Genomic DNA, 22,471 nt, shown 5'->3' with positions numbered 1-22,471 from the left:
CCTCCTTTACCATTTCCAACAGTATGGCCTGTGTCACAGTCAATCATTCAAAAGGGTAATTATATGACACTGCTATGCTAAAATACCTACAGTCTCTTAATAGGATCTGAGCCATTGAGATCCAACCTTAAGCTTCTATTCTGGCCCCTACCACTCATCTGAGTGCCATAAAGCTGCCAGAGGAAACAATACTGCCTCTCTCCTCACTGCTGAGGTTAATGGCAAATGGGGCTATGGCTGCCGGTGATATTGTTGGATAAATGATTATTGATTAGGTAAAGGTTGAGCTAATCATTAGGCTTCATCCATTTTACGGACTCTCTCCGTGACCTTTCTGCCTGGCCCTCTTGGATCACCCAGGATTTCTCCATACGATGATTTGATCGCCTCGCCGATGGGAGAAGAGGGGGGTGAGGAGGAGGAGGAGGGGGTGGACAGAAGAGAGGAGAGGAGAAGCAAAGGAGGATTAGTTAAAGGAAGCTGTAAAGGAGTAGTGGAGAACAGGAGTACCTACTGAATCTGAACTCCTGTATTTACTTTTTTTTTACTCGCATCGTAGATATCCAATCCTAACTATGCAAATCTAAACATTGTAAAAGACAATATGTCATCTACAGTTACAAAAAAGTATATTCCTATAGATATTGCTGCTCTAAAACCCCAATTTATTGTGCATATTCCTGCAAATCCACATCTATATTCAGATCAGATTCATCATTTGATCTGCCCCATGATGTTTTTTTTTTCAATAGCAGCATTCTTGAGTTACAGTATTTTATATTAAACTGAGTGTATAGGCTAAGCATTAGATACACTATAGGCAGAGTGAAAACATCCAATGTAAAACATCCGCTCTGAAACCTTGACATGGTGACAAGGAAATGCCTCGCTCCTAACAGCTCTATTTATTGAATTGTAGCGAATATTCCTGGCAGCAGGACTTTAACCAAACCCAGACTGGAGCTCACATCTGCACCCAATCAGTGCAGGAGAAAACCCCTCTGTTCCTTCTCTGTTCCATTTATTCACAAAGGCCTGCACTGGGAAACAGAATGTTTATTTGAAGTAATACTTTACTCTCAACTACTGGATAGCAATACGTTAGCATTTTCATTGCCGCATGCAGAATCTGTTCTGGAGGATAATGAAGAACATGCTCCTTTAACAGTAACCGGAAACTGTTGGTTTCAATGTTAAACACACACATGCTGCAGGGTTTTTTTTTTTTGTTTTTTTTTTTGCTTATGTGCACGTTGCATTCACTTAGAAATTTATGCCATAAAACTTAAACTTAAATCATGATATACTGCTTTTTTCCCCCTTTTTTTGTGATATCACCTTTGACTATATATTTTTCTGTTTTTACCCTTTAGACATCAGTTTCATTGATTCTGTGTTTTTTATGATAATGTAGGAATATTGAAACTTCACTAGAGCAACACCGCCTACAGAACAGTGGCATTGATAACACAAATGACAACACACACTTTGCATTAAATCCTTATTTGTTTATTGATTTCCTTTCCAAAATGCATCTGACAAATCAATTATTTCAATACTACACACAACACAAAGTTATACACTGTTCCGTTTGAATTATTTAGCTGGTGTTTTAATGCGCCCATCCACTCACTCACTCCTCTGACAGGCCGACAGCCGACGTCTAGCTTTGTATTGAGTCACTTTACAAGTAGAACTGAACAGTGACTGGATCCACACGTGTCAGTAATTACGCTACAAACACACGCATGCATGTTTATGGAGCCGCAGCGCATGCATTTACATATAAAGCAAATACATGCAGGCCTACACACAAACATGTACTACCAGCATGCAGTTCTACACACACGACTGGCTAAGAAAATAATTAAAGGACACTTATACAGCAAGCGAGCCACCATGTACAAATGAACAACCACAAACACACACCTGAAAGTGTTTCCTTGTATTTTTTTTTTTTTGGTCTTGCATGAGTCAAAACTTAAATTGCTTTAACAGAGTGAAATTTGACTTGGTCATGTTTTAGATTCATTGCCTTCCTTTAAGAAGCTGAGCTGGCACACTGCTTAAAGTACTCTGACACACACTGAGACATGCTGATGACTCCAAGACAAAGCGATGTGATCTCATACTATATTGGTTAATATCTCTTCAGGCTACATTTTTTTTAGGTGAAAGCCAATTCATCTACACTTCTTGTCACACCGCTCCTCTCTTTGCCAAGAAAAGAAATCCTTCACATTCCGCTCACCATTTGAACATCTCTCCTTCCCTTCGTCCTCTGTCGTGCATTTCCTTTCCCTTCATTTTTTTTTTTTTTTTTTTTTGTTTTTTTCTCTCTTTCCTTTCCTTCACCTCCTCTACCCCTGCCATCTTTCATTTAAATATTTCATCCTGTTGTCTTGCGGCTTCTGCGGCTTGCCAAGTGTCATCTAGATCCCGGAGCCCGACACTAAAGTGGAGCACGGAAGTCATTTTTAGAGGCGTGTGTGTGTGTGTGTGTGTGTGTGTGTGGGAAGGCAGAGACTGGGAGAGAAAGGGAAGGGGTGGGATGTGTAGAAGAAGCAGCTCGTCCAGGGTCTGAGACGTCGGGTGGTGATAAGAAGTGAAAAGGTGGAGAAGACAAGGGAGTGATAACTAATGTACTTCCTGTGTACTTCCTCTTCCATCCTGTCAACCCCTTCCGCTGCCGACAACCCCCCCCCACTCACTCTCACACACACACACACACACTCACACACTTTTCTCCTTGTGATGTGACGTGTGATGTAAAGGAGTGTGTGAATGTGAAGATGTACATTTATGTCTGTCGGGCAAACTGATGGCTGATGTGATGTCTAGAGGTGTGTGTGTGTATGAGGCTAACTGATGGGTGATGAGAAAGTGGAATAATAAGGATGACATGGACAGACGAGAGAAGAAGGCAGAGGAGAAGACTGAAACTTCCACTTAGCATAGAGTGATAAGTTCGCTCCATTTAACAAATGAGTGTGTTCCTTTGTAGCGAAGGTGACGTGTATTTTTCTCAAACAGGGGATGGGGTGCATCAAATTTGTCGGGGACCAAAATATCGGACCACATAAAGTACATTATTAAATTTTACGGTGAAGACTTGGGTTACGTCTCCTGGATTAAGTCAAAATAATGTGTTTAAGTCATGGAAACGTGTGTGTGTGTGTGTGCGTGCGCGTGTGCATGTGCTCTTTCATACCCAGGTAATTCCTTGCTTACAGTTCAGGTCAAATGGATCACAACGCATCATGTAAATCTCAGCACCGACCTGCAGAAACAAAGAAAAAAAAGCACAGACACCGAGAGATGAGATTGTGACCGTGAAGCACCAATCTGAGTCATCCTGCCATAGTAACACCGACTCCTGTTGTAGTTTGGATCATAGCTGTGAAAACATGACGACAAACACGGTTTGGCTTTTAACACGTTTCTCCCGGTGTTGTCAGGTAGTGTGCCCCCCCCCCCCGACATATGCGTCACCTCACGCTACAACATCATAAACCACGCTATAATACGTTAGGAGTGGGAAAATCTCATCTTTGTTTTTACGCAACCAGAGAGTGAATGAAAGTTGTGCTTCTGATGTCGCTGTGTAGCTTTAGAGATTGATCTTGTTATAGAACAGAGAAAACCTTCACTGTTGTCCACAGAGTTGGATTAACATACTTTTTCTCTTGAAATGATTGTGATTTTTTCTCAAATTGTAACTGGGCCTCAGTATGTAATCACTGCACCTGGTCAAGGGTGATTATTAGAGGTAAACTGATATATCGGGCTGATACATTGATTTATTTCAATATCAGCCATCAGCCTTAACTTTTTTTGAAAGCCGATGTTTGATCAGTAGTAAAAATGTTGTAAGATATTTGATCAGGCACCTGTGTGGGCAGCACTTGAAGTTCAATAAATGTTAAAAGAGTACAATGTGTACGCGTATTAATAGTTTCATTTATAATGCAGCATAAAAATCTTAATTATCTGAGTGTTTCAGTTGTATTTTAGAGTCAATGTGCTTTAAAAAAAAATTGGCCTTAAATATCGGCTGTAGATATTGGCCATCAGCTGACCAAATTTTTAAGAATCGGCGTCGGCCTTAGAAAAACTCATATTGGTCGACCTCTAGTAATTACTGATGTGTACGAATAGGAATAAAAAGAGGAATGTGTCTAAAAACAAAATTATTCCAATTTTATGGGCAAAGTTCTAATAACCTGAGATGGCCAGTAAAAAACATTTTCAACACATTGTTTTTTATTAAAGATTCTTATGAGCAGCATGTCTTTTTATGGCTGAATACAAATTAAATACTTGCCTCTCAGGTAACATTTTTAAGTTTTCTACAAACCACACCTATCTACAAAATTAAATTCAGGCAGGTACTTTATCAGGAACTAATAATAATAATACAATTTCAATGAATGAGCAGTGTAATTCATGTATATCGTCCTCTTCAGATCTTAAAGGAGATATATAAACTAATAAAATATAAGTGAATTATTAGGCTAACCGTTGAGTAATTTGAAAACATCAAATTGAAATAAAATTTTAGACAGATAAGCAATAATAATAGCGATAAAAGTAATTTATGAACTAAATCAAGTTTGAGTAACTTATTTTAGATTATTTATTTTACTTGAAATTACCATGACTATTAAAATTACACTATTTTGGTGAAAAGAAAATATTTACTGAAACTGTGGCGTCACTTTCTGACCTCTACCCGACACACAGCCCTGCAGACACTTCACATGATGCAGTGAAATCTGTTTTTGAAAAAACAGTGTTGATGCTCTAATCCTGTTATGCCTCTTTTGTTTTTATGTATTTCTACCTTTAAGTCTCTTTCCATTTGCTTCACACACACAGATGCACAGCCACAATAATGTGAGTTTCAGTGTGTTTGAGGTTTTTGTTCCGCTTGCCAGCCTGCTCACTGACCCCCCACATGTGTGTTTGACCTCTCAACTCTGCTCTTCCCCCTCAGGAGAAAGGCCCTGCTCTCTGATGCACCTTTGTGCATCGTAACACACACTCTCGCTTACACACACTGATCCGTCCTTTGAGTGTGAGCATTCTGCCTTGCGGGGCTGACTCCGAGTCAGGCTCGCGGTCATCCACAGTAACAGATAAAAGGATATATCACGTCCTCAATCCCTAAAACCACAAGTGTGGGCTGGGACACATACACACACACACACACACACACACACATATAGAAACCAGGCACTGAGCTCCTGAGTCCCCAGCTTAGCACTTGATCCTCTCTCTGGGAGGTTGACACTTCAGAGGGAAAGCCTTCACAAACTCCCTCGGACTACACACACTCACACACACACACACACACATATGTATAAAGTTGGACCCATACATCCCTGTGACAACGCTAAACCTCAGAGGCCTGTTCATGGTGATCTGCTGGTCAGCATCTGTTTACTGTCAGGGATGTTGCTTCCTATTTCCACAACCATCAGTCATCACAAGCGCAGATGAAAATCCACATCTCAGCGTTTGAGATGCAGGAGACACATTGAGAAAATCACTCCAGTAAACAATCCTCCTTGTCACTAAATATCCTAAAGCTAGGAGGACTCGCGCTCTGCAGAAGTGGAAAATCATTTGAGCATATTGACCTCTCCTCTCGCCTCCCTCGGGGTGGGGCAGATTGTTGGCCGTTTCAGCCCCGGCACTGGAGCACTAATTCAGAAAGGCGGGGAGCAGACACAGCTCTGATGTGAATGTCAAGTCAGCTAGCATCTTCACAGGGCCCAAGGGCACCTGACCGCTAGTTTGTAAGGGAGAAGCTGTGGCCACTGTACCCCAGGGTGCCCACATTTAACACACTACGCTATCTCCTGTACATGCAGAGATGTGAGCTAATATACAGATAGAGGTTCGTTGAGGGGTCAGTGCGAGTTCATAGGAGTGGGATGTACGGAGAGTGTGTCCACAGACATCAACACAGTCCATAACCGTGATACACTAACACTTCGTTTAGCTGATAGACATTGGCTTTGTGGTATATGGGAGTAACTGTGCTCTGTCCTATCCATTAACTCAGCTATCCCCTACAAATGACTTCGAGTTAGTTTTGCACATAGTTTTGCACAATAAAAAGCAGCAGACTGAAGTGTCTTAGCGAGGCGTCCACCATCGGTCCACTAGCTCCAAGTCTCCAGAACGGCTTAGGATTTGATTACTGACGGTATACTCTAAAAACGTTTTTGTTTTTTTTGGCAGATGCTACTTGCACCTGGGTGTCTAGCCTTCTGGCTTTACACCGGGTGCCTTCTAACCTTAACCTTAGTATCAGAGCCAAAGCACAATCCTTTCCTAACAGTAATCAAAGCACTGTTAATGCCTAAGCCTAAAAACATTCATGAGTTGTGACAAAAAGTCCACTCTGGCAGCCAAAGTCTGGATTATATATTTATTAATTTTTTTTATTTTTTTTTTTACATCCAGCTCACCTCAGCCACCTCCTAGCAATTGAGGAGAACAAGTAGCCAATCCTGCTGAGGTTACGTGTATTCAAGGTTTGCTAAAACATACAATTGTAAACATTTATACTGATGTAGTTTGGATTTTGACATGACATTTAAAAGAGTGATGTTTAGCTTTTTTTAAATAGAATTATGCATTTTAAAACACTGATATTGTTTCAGTTGCAACAAATTATTTAACTCTTTAACTGATGCAGTGAACAGCTTCTCATTTCTTAAAGGAGTGCAGTTTTGCTTTTTACATGGAATTATGCATTTTAAAACATTTCCCTGTGGTCTACATAAACTGTAAATGCTACGATTGGGTCTGAATTCTTCATTAATTCAACTCCACAGGTCCATCTTCAACCCTATTTCTGAGTAATGACACCAGAAAGGTTGTTTTGAGTGCTGGCCCTTTAAATGCAAATGAGCCACTTCACATCCCACCCCCTCCAGGTTGTTTACTGTGCTGCTCTGTCCTGTTCAACCAACAACTGATCTTTTGAGGTAACTGGGTTGAATTTTGGACGTATTTTCAGTAAGGACTATAACCGCTGCTGCTGACAAACAATTATGTTGTACTCGGAGAAATGTTCGTCAAAAGTCTTGACCTTATATGTGCAAATGTCGTGACATAACTAATTATATATACGTAACAAATTAAGCAGAAATTAAAACAGGTTGTAGAAATGCACTCGATTTTTGCCAAAATGAATATAAAAATAGCTTTGCAGTACCTGGAGGGTTCAAATTCAAACTTTTTGACCTATTGGGGTCCCCAAATACACAAATAAATGAACCAAATACTAATAAAAGTGGGTTTAGCAAAATATGACCCCTTTAAACAAAACAAGCTGTGAAGATATAGGTATAGATACAAAGCGCATACACTTACAGAGGAAAGGTGAGCTGGTGAACATCCCAAATGTCAACCACTTTGCACCATACCAGTCATACATGAATCTATGAGACACAAATGCTTCTTAAATCTCTTGCATACATGTACACTTTATAGCCTTATAGTATATAAAAGGCATAGAATGAGCATGTGGTATTTAATGGGACACATCATGTACTTATTTTTTATCTTTAAATATGTTGTACTTAAAAATATAACTGAACTTTCCTCGCAACTAACCCAGTCATCTCAACTGCCTGATCTTTACATAACAGTATAAATCACTGTTTAATTGCCAGGAGCAGATATTGTGGGAAAACAAAGTGAATACACTGGCAGTCTGCACACGTATCCAATATAAATGTTCTCATTATGTTAATGGAGATGTAATCTTAAAAACCTGGATATTTATGCAAATTATCTGTTTAAGAGCAGGTTTTATTTGCAAGTTCGACGGTACATACTTACATCACCCTTTAACCAAACTCTGATTTCTTAACACTAATTCTTCAAAAGCACAGTCATTTATTAATTTTCTTAGTTACCACTCCTTAACAATCATTGGTGAATAAAAGCATCTACTGATCTAAAATGCTTACTAACTTTTGAACCAATTATTTTATTAATACATTTACATCATTCAGGTAAAATTCAGTTTTTTGGCTTTTCATTGTCATCAGATATGAGCCATTTGGACGTTCAAAGAATCCATATTGAACGTGGCAACACTGTCAACTTCTGCAACATTTATTCACCAATAAACCAACACAGTTTGACGAATTGTAGACACTTGGTTTTTGTAGAATTAATGATATATTTTGCTGAAAAAGTTACTTTTCCTTCAGTTTTTTCTTTTTTTATACAATAACCTTTGAATTTACTTGGAACTTTTCCGAACATCTACAAGATCAGAAAATAAAAAAACAGAAAACACCTGCTTTTAACTGAAAAATGCAAAGGATAATACTATAATGAAGAGTGGTAAATCACTTTGGAAAGGTTACATGTAGAAAAAAAAATATTTGGAAGTTGCCACAAAAATAGTTATGGGTCTGATCAAGTGAAAGTGAACATCAACATGAAAAAGTAAATTTCCACACATCATTTATCAAGTGGGCTCATTTTTAGCTAACGATCTCTATTTTATGGAACTGTTATTCTTTTTAAAATACCTCTTGTAGATTTTTTTTGATTGTACTTTTTAGACCATAGCCATAGCTTGAATTTGATGCTAAAAATTATATCTAAAAAATTTGAAAATGTGTTCAGTCTGTTGATTATATAGAGGATTGTTAAATTTCAAGTATTAGATTTTCATTATTTTGTGAATATTATTGATATTTATGAGTTTGAACATTTGTGAGTTGCTTAGAAGGCCCTGTCCACGTGTTACCACAAAAATACCAATTATTAATTTTCAAGTTACTTATAATTCAGATTCTTGAGTAATGATCTTTTGATACAATCTGGGTGATGCATACAGTAGTAAAGAGTTGTCTACGTGTTACTATAGCAGCCTGTCCACGTATTCCCACATTCTCATATCAATACAAAATCAAAACAGACTTTTCAATATTTTACTTCAAAATTTATTTTCAGCTTAGTTGAACATAATATGTAAAAGGTTTTGTCTTACTTGATATCAAGTTCTGTCAAGAACCGCTTGTTTTGAATGTTTGCGTGAAGCTTAAAAAAATTGATGTCCGTTTTAAGTCCACGTGTTACTGAGCAGTAATTTGACATTTTCACCTAAAAAATGTTATCTCTCCAAATTTTGTCATACATAATGTTAAAGTGCTTATAAATACCTACTCAAATGTGTATAATACATGCATATAAGTTACTCTGCTTACATGACAGAGACTGTGGAACACCAAATGTGTCCACATGTTACTGCTCGATCGGACCGTTATAGGTCTTTAAGGCTGAAACATTAACCTTATTTTACCAACTTTAACACTGACACTGGTTTACATGCTGTATGTAAGCAGCACCAAACTCTCATAACTGAAACAGCATTGGTGTTGTCACAAAGGATACATTTCTCTCCTTCTACTTTCTCTATACTCTCTCTGCCACCATTAAGTTCATCTGTCTCTCTGTCCATTTAGTACCAGGGAGCCTACACAGGCTAGCGGTGAGGTGGAAGTGGGCTGGAGGAGGGAGGCTTCAGTGTAACAGTAGGCAGAATGTCACTGTAAGATAAACACCGGCTGCAGCTGAAGTGGCTCTGGGCTCGGATCAGGGCTGACGTGACAATTGGTGTGTGATCAGTATTCGCTGAAGCTCTTAGTGTGGAGTGGCTCCCACACACTGCCTATACCTCCTGAAATGTACAGGATTTGACTCCTCCATGAGTGTTTGTGTTACCTATTGCTTTGTGTTCGGTCAGTAATATAAATATTCTGTCGTAATACATCATTTTAATGGTAGGGGAGAGTCATAGAGTGCCGCTACTTGACCCATCCTTTTACTTTGGTTTGTTTATTTGTAATGTTTCGTCATAAACTTCTCTGTTGGTGACAATGTCTAGGGGAAAAAAAGTGCAGCCAGCATTTTTTAAACAAATCTTTTCAATGTTCTGTATGCTGGCAATTTCCAGTTGTTAAGCACTTTAATTTACTTGTGAATTATATCATATTATACAAATGTACTTGTTATTTGTTCGACAAGCTCTTACAAAATAGGCAAAAAGACAAGAAGTTATATATTTTCTGTCTTGAATCATACTTTTTCACTGCCTTTTTTTTTAGCTAAGGCAAATATGGATCTTGTGAATACAGTGAAAACAGGGCCACAATTGTCTGATTGGAAACATATACATATAAATTTAAAGGTGTATGATAGAATAACAAACCTAATTACTTACTGGACAAACACCTATCCTTATCTTACAACTGGCATCCTGATTTACCATTATTAAGAAAAAAAAAAAGTTCTGGTACAGCACTGTGTAGAAGTCTTCCACCATCTTTAACTTTGTTGCTTTTACAGGGTCATAAATAACATACATAATTGTTCAAAATGCATGCTAATATTCACAACACAGAACTTAAAACTAAATGGCTTTCAAAGACTAAAATCAGTATTTCTGTATTTATTGTGACCTCTGTTCCTATGACAAAAACCCATCCAAATGTGTAATTGAGCTAAACTTGGTGTAAATCAGTGTTTCTCAAACTGTGGGGCGGGCCTCCTAGGGGAGGCGTGAAGGCTTGCCAGGGGAGGTATGGGATCTCTCCTGGGTGTTTATTTTTTTTTCTTCAGGTTAGAACATGTAGCAGGTGGAGCTAATGTTTTAGCGTTTGGAGCACCCTGGACTCATTTTAGGGATGTACAGCAAACAAATCTACTGTCACTAGACTAGACAAAGAGTTTAGGTTTGGAGAATGGACAAGGATTTAACTGGAAAAAAATGTGCAATGTGTCTGTTTTTGCACAGTTTGTACAGTTTGCATTTTAATGTTCTGAAATGTGCAATGTAAATGGGCTCATTGCAGCTACTGATATTATTAAAATGTTCATCTTTGTCACCAAATGTTGTTTGTTGTTCTAAAAAAAGTAACTTTATTGTCATAGTTGTAAGATAATTCCACATTTCTTATTTTATTTGGAAAACTATTTTCTCAGGGAGCAGTCTTGTTGAGTTTATTTGTATTGTTCAATCAAAAATCTAAGTTATTTTTCATTTGCACAACAAATTATACAAGTAAAAGCAAAAAGTATAATTACAATATTGATGTTTCTTTCCATGAAAGTTGTTGTGTTGTTGGGGTTGAGGGGGCTTGGAGATTTTTCATCCTATGAAGTGGGGGGGTCTGAGAGAAAAAGATTGAGAACCACAAGTGTAAATGAACAGAAGATAAGTAAATTTCATATTACCTGTAAAAAAAAAAAAAAAAACACCCCAAAACATCAAGACATGTTAATCTTGGTCTGTAAGAACTGGGTTTTCCAGTATTTTTTTCTAAATAGGTTTAATTACATATCCTGTGTTGTATGTTGATACAGAAGCTGACAGATATTTATGTGTGGTCATGATAACTTGCTATAACAAAAGGCTCATGATGGCATAAGAGTTTTACATGCAGCTGTGTATCTCTTACAATGTAATATAAAGCAGTTAATTTGCATTCTTTACTGCTTTACTTTAGAGCTTTCTACTGCTCTTTTGTTTTGTTTTTTTGTCCTGTTTCAGTCAATGTTGATCTGATCAGATTTCCTTTTGTAACACAGGCTAGAGCTACACTAAAATAAGTCTGTTTTAACTCAACAACAGCCTTGGTAATTGATAAGCTGAAGCCATGGGTAACATTACAATTTTAGTTTTAGAGTGATACCTCAGGCTAAGAGCTAAACAAATTGAATGCAAACTCAACAAATGCTGCTTTTGATTCATACTAGTACATTTAACTGCAGTGAGACTCTGTATTGTTGTGCATTTACACTGCCAGAGTGAGTAGCTCTAAAGTTGACAGTAAACTTCATAAAAACATATTTTAACATCGCCGGTGCTTAGCCTGAATCCTCACATAATTGGCAGCAACATTTTCTTTCATGCTTAAAACTAATCTTTTGATTTAGCTGATGATACAATACCAACTTCAGGAGCTGTAGCTGCACAAGCACATGATCAAACCTTTCTTCTTTTATTTGCATAGTGTCTGGAATGAGCAAAAAAAAAAAAAGCATTTTCTATTTCTCAATGTGTCTTTGGTTAAGTCCTGATTTAATACTCATGTAAAAGTGCAGCTATTCACATAATGCGTTAGACTAACAAAATGCAAAAAGGAACCAAATGAGTTTTCTTAGTCACTTAAATTTCATTTATTCCTAATGGTTTTTAATACAGATCCATTATGTGAATCATCACTATTATTTAGCTATTTTTCAATTCTAAGTGGCTTGAGTCACCGCATATTGCTATCATGCAAGCCCCCGGATTTAAACTCATATTGTTTGTCCTGAAGTATTAATAAAACATTATTAATGCTGTTCCAAAGAGTGTGGCACATAAATTCAAGCGACAGGGCTTGTTGGAGGTTGCTATGGAGAATATTTTCCAAAGAAGGGGGCACACCAAAATAAGTGTCACTTCCTGGCAACACCTGAAGTGAAACTAAGAGTATAGGAAATTAAGTTAAAAAGAGATTTATTATATTTGTCAGGAGGTATTGTATGAATCAAATATTGCTGCTTTACGTGGGAACCCTTTAGTCACTTGTGATTTTCTCGTCAGTATGTTTACTCCGTCACTGCGTTCCCCTTTTGCATCTCCCAGTTTTCTGTTTTATTTGCCCGTGATGCTGCTCTCTGTTGTCTTTCTTCCCTGAAATGATTGGTGTGTCTAAATGAGGACGGATGGTTCGGGAGAGGTCCTATCATCCTCACGTTGAACATAATTAATAAAAGCAGCCTGTTCCAATTTAAGAGGCTGATTAATGCAACAGATACATCACAGCATGAAGTGGACCATCTCTCTCTTTCTCTGTTCATGAGGAGACTGAGAGCGAGCATGGCATTATTAGGTTATGACAGAACGGGCTTATTAAATCTTGGTAGATCACAGCTGAATATTTTCTTGTGATTTTCAAGTCCAAAGTCTTCCTGCTGCAGTTTCATCCAGTGGCCGCTAGTCCAGCTGTGTCCGTAGGCTGATCATACATGCATTCCCTGACAGTTTGTACACGTTAGCAAGTCTAGGTAGTATTGATGCTAAATACTCATGTCATTTTTCTTGAGGCTGGTAACTTTCAAATAAGTCAAATATTCTGCAATAAATGAAAGGGATTTTTAGGATTCATGTATGTATTAGTGAAAACATGGATAAAAGGAACCACTACAATGCAAGTCAACTGTTAATGTGTGTTCTAAACATAAACATATTTTAGTGCAACAAATGTTAATTTTAACACTAAAAAAATCATTGCATTGCTTGAAGAAGATTACTATTAATTTTTAAAATGCTTGTACCAAAATAGTATTCATAAATAAACATTTTTACATTTGTGCATTCTTGATCTTGATCTTTTGATGCATTTATATTACGCTTTTTATGTACTTTGCTATGTGCACTCAAAATCGAAATATAGCTGTGTCTTAGTTTTTATTATATTCTTTAATAAATGTCATTAATAGTTAATTCAGTCCAACTCGCATGCATCCAAACAATACAATAGAACATGTTGTAGACCCTGACTAATACTAAAATTAATTTTGTTTTAGTTTGAACTTAAGTTTAGCTCATTAAAGTGTATTTGTAAGTCATTTTAGAAGAGTTACATCTTAAAAAGTAACCAACAGATGAAGAAACCAGAATCATCCAGTCTTCACTTTTTACTGAAGTTTGCTATTAACGTGCACCTTTACGATTAAAACTCCTTATTGTACTTTTTTTACTGTGCTGTTTTGTCATTTGCTCCCACAAAACTACATAAACAAGACATTAGCTGCTCATATTCCTACCAGCACACCTAATTCTTCAGGAGCGCTAATGCTGTTATCAGCTCTGCTACAGCATTAGTAATAATTTGCAAAATCTAGTATATTTTTAGTGTTACCAACTCCTGGATTTTACATATTAAGTGTTAGCGGTGCAGTTGTTACAACATCGTACCTGTAATATATAAGATAAGGGAAAACAGGTGACTAATGTTTTTTATTTTAAGAGGAGCTCCCTGGGGCTCTAGAAGAAGCCCTGGTGGTCCCTGGACCTGACTTTGAGAAACCGCTATTTTCAAGCAGTGTAACCAATGAAGTACAGTAATGGAGTGTAGTGGCCTGAAGTGTAGCTATGAAGTCTTCCCTAATGACTCTAACACATGTGTGTCTGGCTTTCAGCCCTCTCATTAACGTCACTGGACACTGTATACTCTGTGACTGTGTGTGTGTGTGTGTGTGTGTGTGTGTGTGTGCGCGCATATGTGTGTGTGTCTGTTTGCCAATATAGTGAGGCTTAAGAGTGCGCCGGTGATCTCATCTCCTCTTTAGTGTGCTCACCCTGTGGCTGTGTGTACGTGTCCGCATATATGTGTGTGTTTACATGCACACACCTACAGAACTCACTTTGCAAATCATGTAGAAGAGGATACTTCACACACAGGTGAAGGATGTCCCTCATTCTCCCGTAACAGGAAGGATGTAATGTGTGTCACCTCCTTTTCCAGAAGGCGGCTTCCTTTTTTTTTTTTTTTTTTTTTTCGTCTTATTCATTTTTCACTCAGGAGTAAATGTTTAGTAAATGTTTCTATTTCATTTTTGTTTCAGTTACAGATGTTGCAGCTTTGGTATATGAATAAGTGAGACCTGTATGCATGTGTGTGTGTGTTTGTGCGTGTGGTAAACAGGGTGGTTTGCTCTGTGGAAGAAGGAATTTCCCCCAGCAGTCCCCATCAGTAATAGTGCCTGTAATGAGCTGCAGCTGTCAGCGTGGTTTCCGCACACACATGCACACAAAAACACACACACGTACGCAGAGTGAGGAGGAAGTAGTGACTCACTCAGCGGTGCGCCGTCACACTGTACGCTGATAAACAGTGTAACTCATCAGACTTGCATCAGACGTTAGACACAAACATTTCCTCAGAAATACCTCCTCTCCCTAAAAATAACCAAGTATGTGCATTTACAGTTTATGATTTGTCTCACACGCTAATTTTGCAGCTCAGTTAAAGATACAGTGAAATAAGAAGTCTTACTTTGTGCTGTTGCAATGCTCTGCCATGCCTACTTATACGCTTTTATTATTTACACCCCAAACTAAAACATTATATTTGTCGTACGCTCACCCAATCGGTGTACACCAGAAAACAAGTAACACACACACTCACAAAAAAAAAAAAAGGTATTTACTCGATTATCAGTCAACTAAAAGCAGCATGGCCCCCACTCTAATTTATTAACCCCCACCTCACCTTATTCTGAGCATGCTGATGGATTAGGGAGGTGTTGCTGGACGAGGCCAACAGGAGGCTTTGCTTTCTCAAGAGACTCCTCCGTTCTTGCTAAGTCACCCCCCACCCCACCCCACCCCCCCTTTTGAGCAATAAAATTAAATCCCTGAACGATTTGATCAAATCCCCCTTCAAATTTCACTCAGAAGTATGTCATTAAAGCTTAACTGCTCTTTAACTGTGTCTTTAAAAGGTGACAACTTACCTGATTCCACGGTCTACATTTACCTGCTGGACATCTTAGACCTGCTTTTCACTCACACTTTTTTTTTATAAACATGCACTATTTTGCAGGATGTGAATATAATAGGATTATGTAGTAACGCAGGCAGGACTGAATGCTTTGATTTTGTTATTATAATGCTAATAAAAGCCAGTTGTTCACCATCATGTTTTTTTTTTTCATTTATATCGTACATTCATGTGGGTTTAAGCTTAAAAGTCTTAAACATCACTGTGTGTCATTTCAGTTGTAATCACATTTATACTGAATAAACCATAATTATTGCCCAATTTGTGCTATTTAAACAGAATGCACAGGTTGAGGCTATAATCCTCCCCTGATGCTTTACAGGCTGGCCTGACAGTCTTCCCAAGAAGTTTTTCAACTAATGTTACTCATTCCCTTATAAACATGAATCACAACAGGCAAGCCCCACCCTCGAAGTAAAGAGAGAAATAATAAAAGCAGCACTTCATACCGGCCCAGCTAAACCTGAGCGTTGTATTTTGACTGGCCCGGCCCTCAGTGACCTCTGCCAATTTTTATCTCATTTCACTCTAACTTTGTAGATCAGACTTTAATTTTGAAGCGTGGACCACGGGACAGTGATGAATAGGCTACATCAAGGAGGGCTTAAATTACCCCTCTCCCTGGTGGCAACACTGACCGCAAGGAGAGGTGTGTGTGCATATGTGTGTGTGTGTGTGTGTGTGTGTGTGTGTGTGTGTGTGTGTGTGTGTGTGTGTGGTGACCTAGTAACAGCAGACAGAGAAAGAAAGAGGGCTGGTCAGCACTTGCCCTCTCAACCCTGCTAGCTCCGCAGCACACCCAACAAGGCAGGAGGGAGGAGGGACACTGGGGAGAGAGAAAGAGGGGAGAGGGAGAGCGAGGGAGAAATAGAGAGAATCCACTCTATCTTTTTCAGCTTCTCTTGTCAATGCGTTGGCTTGTTTTTGGTGAGAGTTTGTAACTTTTGAGGTTATTTGAGGAGAAACTAACCCTGGCCTCCTTTCAACCCCCCACCTCTCCCCCACCTCCCCTCTCCATGCAAATAGGTGCTTGCTGCTTTTTTAGCGAATACCACCGCCAGTGATCTGTGTTAGAGAAGACGACTTTTGGAGGTCATTCAGATATCGACGAAACCTTAACACTACATAATAAAACAGTCTGTCTTAAATTGAGGTGGGCAAGGCGGGAGGGTTTTGGCCAACAGCCACAGGCATGGCCCAAGGCTGAGGAATAAAAAAGAAAAAAAGAAAATACATGGTGACAAAAAGCAGATTTCTGAATAGGGGGGGGTGGAGGTTTTGTTTCAACTTTTTTTTAACAAAGCATTAAATGTACCTTTAGTTTAAATGGAATTTACTGCTCAGTTTAATGGTAAGTTACTTGGTATTTTCTGTATTTTTTAAGTGATCTAAGTATCTCACAGTTTTTTTTTTCTTAATATATTATGTCAATATGAAGTTAAAGACATGTGTAATACAATACAAGTGTGCAAGGAGTCTAGACTGTACATGCAAGACCGTTTGGTCATCTGCACTGAAGCTTTAAACCATGAAATCCATATATCTGGATGAAACTGTTACCACTTTATATTGTGAAATGTGCGTCAAACCAGTAATAATCCGATTCTGGAACTGTGCCATACATTAGGGGACTGAGATTATGGCCTACCATTCCCTTCTTTTCAGTTCCTCTGCGTTTTTCCCAAGCTGTTCTGCGCACTGTCCCTCCCCCTGGCTCTTTATCCACTCTACTAGAAACCAGTGTGCCGTGAAGCCGGTGCGCCACGCCGCCTCTCCACGCCAACGTGATCATCGTAGAAGAGGGGGGGGGGGATGGGGGGGGGGAAATCACGACTGGTGTAGAGTGGCGGAGCTCGGAGATAAATCACAGTAGTTGTACTCTAAACCTTCCCCCTGTTTCTGCCGAAGCGAACGCATCTATTTGCGTTTTGAGGAGGGGGAGGAAATTTACAAAAGTAGATGTGGACTGTGGTAAAGTCCCTGAAAAACACAATACATCCACAGAAGTTTGGAACAAGCTCTTACTGGTTTCGTTCCTAAACAGAGAGAGAGTGGAACAGCTATGGAAATATTAGGCCACTTCAGACGCACTGATGCCGAATATTTGCGTCTTTTAGGTAATTTTACGCAATTCCAGCTGCTCAGAACTACATCATAATAATAAAACGACAGATTGAATTTCGACTCACCTAGTCCACGGTGAGTGCCAGGACGTGCCGTGCGTCCGTGGAGCTCCGCGTCGTGCGTAATGACAGCAGCGGCAGAAGGTAGAGGCATGGTGCCGGTTCATTCTCCACAGCCACCCCTTTACCAGATGTACACGCGCGCACACGCACACACACGCGTCGGAATTGTAAAGTAACACGGGCATATATTACCGACCATTGTGCGAAGTTTTCACACACGAGGGGTGGTAATAGGGCTTTGTTGTAAAGACGCACCAAAAGTGTGCGCACGTGTTCGCACTGACTTCTCAACTTTTTTTTTTTTTTTTTTTTTTTAAGTGGCGCGTGATACACGACTGTAGTTTAATTAAGTTATTATTTTGTATCATCATTTTCTCCACATAGTTCTTTACAATCTAAGGTGAACTAAAACCCTCAAATAAGACTTATCCACCCAGCTGTCATCATATTTTTATGCGAATCTCCATCTTATAATTCCGATGAATTATGTGGTTTTGTTTGTCACCACAAATGTGCCGTTGTACGATGTAGACTGGATTGTATTTGGAGAGAAGTGTAAGTCTGTTTATGGCATTTGTGCGAATTGAACATTCTGATTGCGAGCAGCCAAAGGCGAGAAAGTTCAATTAAATTAGTTTTAATGTCAGTCTCAGACCAAAAAAGGCACCAGAAACAATCAATCAAAATACGGTTAAATTTATCTTATATATTTATGGGAGAGAGTACAGTATACCTGCATGTGACAGTTATTTTTCTTTTCACCCAGATCACATTAAAATGGTGTTCTGTAATCATGGTGTTTATTTTAAAGCCATTCTCCGTTGCCATTAGCCCTTTTATTACTTTAGTTTTACATAAATTCCCCATTTAAATATAAAGAAATGCATGTCTGCTTCGTGCGTAAAAAGCCAAACAACATTAAGTACATTTCTTTCCCAATGACAAGTCCTTTAAAATTATTTAATAATTTGAGAAAATTTGCGAGGAACCTCATTTACAGCCAAATGCATACTCTGACCTAAATTTATTTAACATTTTTGATTAATTACAAACCCCAAATATTTTGACAATTAAGCAATTAGTTGCATGTATGTGTTTTTAGTGCATTTTTAATTGAATAACCCAAATATATGCGCACATTAAACATGTAGAGTTACTTTTAGTAAAACAGGAGCTTTTTCGTTTTTCACTACAATAACTTCATTCAAGCTTTAAATATGTCGTTTTAACAATGTTTAAGAGTTATGAGGAAAATTTACGGGAGCGTTTTTATACGAAGTAAAGATAAATGTTAAGTCTGTTTTACTTGATTGTTGAAAACACTCTCTCTCTGTGTGTGTCTTACTCTTCCCCCTTCCCTCTCTCTCTCTCTCTTACACACACACACACACACTGAACGTCATTGTCTTTAGAATCTTAAAGAAAAACTACTAACAAAAGCTGATTTTATACAAGACAATTCTTAATAATAAAACGAGTGCTTTGTTTTGTCAAAACAGGAATCCCCCAAAAAATGCACTTAAAATACACAACAGCAGCAGATTGTGTGTGAAAACAGGCTCAGGGTGGGAATAAGTCCGTCTCATTGTGAATTAAGTACCCTTAAGTAATTACATGACATCGATAAGGGCCATTTATACGATATGGGAAATACAATATTCTCATTGCTGTTTTCACGGGTGCTCGACACTAAAACGAACAGTACTTTGGCGTGTGATTTTGTTTCACACCTCGATGGTCAAGGAGCACACATAAACTCTTAAAACTACACTGCTAGTACAGTTTTATATTTACAGTGAAGCAAGAGTTGAAATCCAAAATGTGTCCAAAGGCGCAAACTGGATACACTCTCCAAACACATCTGGCGCACAAAGAGTTGCGAAGTTTTCCTACCTATTTTACGCGTAGAGTGGTATATAAATCATCAGGACCTACATCCGCTGTGCACCTCCGACTCAGGACTATCTACCCGCTTTTATGTGGGATTAAAAAGAAAAAAAAAGAATATTGTGAGAATGCACCCGAGTTTCTGTTCATTGAGTGTTTTTCGCAGCTCTATAACCTGAATCGGTGCGTCTCCGTCCCTCCCTCCTTCCCTCTCTCTCTCAGACATGCTCCAGTATAAGGTTGGTCTAAAGTTGTGGGTCATGTCTGTGCGTCCTCGTCTCCGTTAGTGAATAGACTTTGTCAAATAGCACCAGAACTTAAGAAAATAATTGACATTACACTTCTAGTTCATTTTCAAGTATGTTTCACAAAAGAAAAGGACAAAAATTTGTGTGCGTAATTGCCAAAGGGGTTAATACATGTTACAGAATAAACGACAAATATAAAGACTCTGTTTTTATCCTTATTGTTATTATGGTTATTTCACTTTTTCTGCAGAAGTTGGGGAACAAACTCGCGTGTTTCCTTCAGTTTTTACTGCCCAATATAAAGGTGTTATTAAAATAGCTGAACTGAGATTTGCTTGGTAACCTCAGAGCTGGTAAACGTCACTGTAATTATGTAGTCACATTTCATGTCTTTTCCTCCACAAACTTACAAAGATCCGATTTTTTTTGTAATTATTTCGCAGTCCAACGCAAGGCACTGCTTCCAATGTGACATAATATATTATTCTGAAATGTTTCATTAAAAGTAGTCCCTTGTCTTCACATTTAGCAAGTTATTTTCTCTGTCATTTTAGACATTTTATGTGGAGGATAAAAACTGTCGCCAAGAGTAGCAAACAGCACCAGGAGTCTCTTTTTGGGAATGAATATGCCAAACAAAAACGCCCCGAGCTGGCTGACGGGCTTTTAAGAAAGCGGACTGTGTCAGTCAGACGGAGAGGAGAGCTCTCCATTGCCCACGGGCGCGCGCACCTTGTGTATTTGTGTGTGTGTGCGTGTGTGTTATGTTTGAGTGTACACTGTGGGGTGGGAGGGGGTATTGTAGTATGGCAAGGAATGTGCGCACGGCAGCTGTGAGTGTGTGTGTGTGTGTATGTGTGTGTATGTGTGTGTGACACTGATGGATGCGCCAATGGAAAGACGGACAGATGCTTGGGCGGATCTAACGGCATGCAGTGGTGGAGCGGCGCACACAGTCGCGGCGAGATTAGGGCGAAAACATCCTCGATCGGCGGAGAGTCACCAATCACCAAACCTTCCACCGAGCCCGTTGAACGGCGGAGGACCGGACAGACTCCCCGGTTTACCCGAGGAGCGACACGGGGAGAAAGACTGAGGAAATCTGATTCCCTCGGCGGATCCGACGAAGAAAGCTGTTTCTCCGGTTATTGACGAGCGTGAGAGACGAGGCGCAGCAGCACCACATCTGGCGCAGAGGAAGACAGGAGGGGAGAGACAGACAGCCTTTGGCAACTCACCCTTATTGCCCTCCCTTGTTCTTCCATTCCCTCTTCAAGAATCCTGTATCCTTTGTTTTCACCACCGTGGTCCACCCTGAGGATTGCCTGAAAAATACAGGAGAATATTTTTATCCACTTCACCAACTCAGTTGAATCCAAAAACTTTTATTCCTCACTGAAAAGGTGAAAACACTGGCAGATAAAAAAAAGGAACCGAGGCATCTCCGGAAAACATTTTGAACAAGCTACATCTCGTCTGAGGAGTGCTTTAAGCTTACCTGTAAAAAAACAAAACAAACAAAAGTACTTTATTCCTGCCAGAAAAAAAGGGACAGCGCTTGGGGAGGAATTTGCGCCTCTCCGGTCACTTGAGGCGCAGGAAGGAGAGCGGAGCGCAGTGTTGGGAGACAAGTCTGATTCGCTGCGTGGCTGATTTAAATAGCTCCTATCAGGCCACGTAAAGAAAAAAGGGAGAAAAGTACCATCAGCGGCCAAGAAAGTGTTTGGCAGTAGGCGCTAGAGCTCGGCTGATCCGTGCGCTCCAGCCAGCCTGCATGCATGGGAGCAGCCTGAGCCCGTCCCCTCCTCCTCCTCCTCCTCCTCATGTACATTATTACAACAAGGGAGACCCAATCAAGCACGTATCTCATCGATTCACGCACACGCAAACACACACGCAGCTCCGCTAAACACGCACACATTGGCTCGCGCACGCGCCGACACGCACACGCGTACATACTGACTGACTGACTTGCCCTCAGCGGATTTTTCAAAGCGCTCTCGGACAAAATAACGCAGCCGCGCCAGGCAGGGCACCGTGTGGGCGACCAGTCCCGGCCGTCACCTCCTCCTCTTCTTCCTCCACCTCCTCTTCCTCCTCCTCTTCTTCTTCTTTTCTCCACCGCTGTCGGTCCTGAGAATAACAAACTGAAAAAGCTGCATGTGGCTTTTTTTCTTAACAGCGACAGGACTTGCCAGAGGCGAATGGATTTTTATGAGATGGTTTCAAGCACGTTTCAGCTGCTCTACCTCTTGGCTTTGAATTGTGCGTGATTACCGGGAGGGACAAAAAGCCTCATGGACAGCGCACGGAGGATCAGCCCGTAAAAGTAAGTATGCATTTCCGTTCGGATCACGCTGTCAGCCCTGTGCATGCTTGTGAATGATACTGTATATGTGTTTTTGTTAGGTTCCCATGTGTCTGCACGCCCGCTCCTCGCCTTTAGACCCATCTGCAATATGACTGGCATTACGCGCATTTCACACGACTTGGTGTTTACACACTAAAACCTTGTGATTACCCCTGCTCGTTTTGGAATAAACGGGGCTAGAAT

At 39.6% G+C, this 22,471-nt stretch overlaps 1 protein-coding gene and 1 long non-coding RNA gene across 3 annotated transcripts in view; one reads left to right on the top strand and one right to left on the bottom strand.

Annotated features, from left to right (window-relative positions):
• Positions 1-1,213: 1,213 nt before the first annotated feature.
• LOC115413921 (uncharacterized) lies at positions 1,214-21,711 on the bottom strand. Its single transcript, XR_003934523.1, has 3 exons — positions 21,416-21,711; positions 21,156-21,242; positions 1,214-3,280 (listed from the first exon to the last, which is right to left on the bottom strand). It is a non-coding gene; the product is annotated as an uncharacterized LOC115413921 (long non-coding RNA).
• The window catches only part of tshz3b (teashirt zinc finger homeobox 3b), a 40,125-nt gene continuing 39,356 nt past the window's right edge, over positions 21,703-22,471 (top strand). For both annotated transcript variants that reach the window (XM_030127025.1, XM_030127018.1), the window contains exon 1: positions 21,703-22,246. The gene's annotated coding sequence lies outside the window, so the exon portion shown is untranslated. The remainder of the gene's footprint in view (positions 22,247-22,471) is intronic.

This window comes from Sphaeramia orbicularis, chromosome 3 (assembly GCF_902148855.1).
Source record: "Sphaeramia orbicularis chromosome 3, fSphaOr1.1, whole genome shotgun sequence".
Classification (NCBI taxonomy): Eukaryota; Metazoa; Chordata; class Actinopteri; order Kurtiformes; family Apogonidae; genus Sphaeramia; species Sphaeramia orbicularis.
The sequence above is the reverse complement of the archived record's forward strand: the minus strand, read 5'-3'. Positions and strand labels throughout refer to the sequence as shown.